Source organism: Carya illinoinensis, chromosome 5 (genome assembly GCF_018687715.1).
Source record: "Carya illinoinensis cultivar Pawnee chromosome 5, C.illinoinensisPawnee_v1, whole genome shotgun sequence".
NCBI lineage: Eukaryota > Viridiplantae > Streptophyta > Magnoliopsida > Fagales > Juglandaceae > Carya > Carya illinoinensis.
Window position 1 is genome coordinate 289,776 of NC_056756.1, and position 2,268 is coordinate 292,043.

At 33.2% G+C, this 2,268-nt stretch overlaps 1 non-coding gene across 1 annotated transcript; it reads right to left on the reverse strand.

Moving 5' to 3' along the window:
* Window positions 1-1,959: 1,959 nt before the first annotated feature.
* On the reverse strand, window positions 1,960-2,067 carry LOC122312099. Its single transcript, XR_006243013.1, has one exon. It is a non-coding gene; the product is annotated as a small nucleolar RNA R71 (small nucleolar RNA).
* Window positions 2,068-2,268: the final 201 nt, after the last annotated feature.

Genomic DNA, 2,268 nt, shown 5'->3' on the forward strand with positions numbered 1-2,268 from the left:
ATGTGAATAGAAATCATAGGAATTAATGTGTATTCTTTAAGTGAATTTCTATTTACGTTGGAATACTCCTAAACAGTTTTTTTTATGTTTAATTTCAGAGTTTATAAAAGAGCAAGTCAAGCCCAGTCAAATTCAAAGGAAGACATTCATGGGGTTTGAGAGCAATTTGGAAGAAAATAAAAAGAAAAAAATCACAAAATGAAACCACAAGAAGTCAAAGTCCGAAATTCTCTAGGAGACAGTCTGGATATATTTTATTCTTTTAACTGTATCTTTTTACTCACATATCAGATTGATGTGATTCTTGATGCATTGGAAATATACCTTAAAGGGCTATAACTTTGTCTCTAATAAGGATTTCCAAATTCGAACTCCTGAAAGCCGTACATGGCTGCCAAGATAAGTCCAAAAATTTAGGCGATTTTTTTATGCGGAAATTAAGAGGACGTTATGGTTTCTTTTCTACTCTATATAAGTATATCATTAGCACGAAATTAAGGGGGAGGCGCAAGAAGCAGATCTGAAGAGGGGAAAATCACTTCCATGGCCACCGTTCGCTTCTGTTTTCTCTAGAGATTTTTATTGTCCAGTATATTTATGGATAACTAAATTCTCAAGTAGGGTTAGGGATGAACTTGCACATTAGATGGTATTTCTAATTTATTTTTAATTCGTGTATTTGATTTTTAATTGCTAAAACTCTTTTGTTTTATCATTCTCAATTTATCGTTGATGTTTTCTTTTCCGAATAATCATAGAATTTATTTTGTTTATGGATTCAGTCATACTTTTTCTATTGAATAGATTAGTTTTTTTGATTATGTTTGGATCAATTATTTATCTATATTGATTTAGTTTTTTGCTGCAATATCGCTCCCTGAGTATATTGTCATCTTTGGATTTTCTCAATAGGGGTAGTAATTTACGTATTTTAAGAGTGGTGAATGATTTTTCAAAGGGTTAAATTTGATTTAATTTTGGTTTATAAATCTTTACCTTCCAATTGAGAATTTTGTAAATTGAGTTCCTAATTAAGTTATCCAATGAATTAAGAATAATTAAAATACCAGATTTGTGCAAGGGATTCCCGACGCTCTACCGTTCGTCAAATTTGAGTACTTTTTTCGTTAATCACATTGTTTCACTTAAATTTATATTTAAAATTAATCTTTGTTCTCCATTACTTATTTAATATTTTTCTTTAGTTTCTTTGTTCCTCTTGCTTTTCTTTTAATTTGTCTCCCTGTAGAATCGACACCCCAAAGCTGTACTACAACTACCGCATTATTTTTTGGGCATAATCAAATTTTGGCACCATTGCCGGGGAGACGGTAGAAGAATTGTGAGATAGTTTTTATTTTCAACAGTTTGTAAAAGCAGTAACTTCGTTCCCTATTTTAGCTTGCTGCATTTTTTTATTTTCTTTTTCTTTTTGTAGTTTTTTTTAGTGTTGCGTTTTTCTCTACCTTGCATACACAGGTATAGAGACGCCTTGGGTCAGTTTGCTTGTAGACCTGTGTTAGAGTCAGAGTTTAATTTTTCTGATCATTTGTTTGATAATTCTTCTAATTTTGAAAAAATGAGTGAACACGAAGATCAACCCACTAGGACCCTTCAGGATTATCTCCACCCTACACGCACAGCTACACCATCATGCATCATGTTTCCAGCTAATATTCACCAATTGGATTTTAAAACAGGGATGATACAGTTACTCCATACTTTTCATGGCTTGGAAAATGAAAATCCATATGTGCACATTAGGGAGTTTGAGAAAGTAATTGCGACTTTTTATAATCAAAATGTAACTGATGACATTGTGAGACTTAAATTCTTTCCCTTCTTTTTGAAGGATAGAGTTAAGAGTTGGCTATACTCTTTGAGACCACGATCTATTGGGTCATGGAATGAGATGACTCAGGTCTTCTTTAATAAATACTTTTCCCAACATAAGACCAATGTTTTAAAAAGGTAAATCTCCACCTTTGTACAAAAGGATAGTGAGACTTTGTATCAGTCTTGGGAGAGATTTAAGGAGCTATTGAGTATGTGTCCTCACCATGGGTATGAGAATTGACGCTTAGTGAGCTATTTTTATGAAGGACTTACACCTAGAAAGCGTCAATTTGTGGAGATGATGTGTAATGGTGAGTTCTTACATAAAGATCCTGATGAGACCATAAAATACCTCAATGAGTTTGCTGAAAAAGCTCACACTTGGACTAGACCTAGTGCTACTGAGAGCACAAATAGGTCACGACCTGCAGG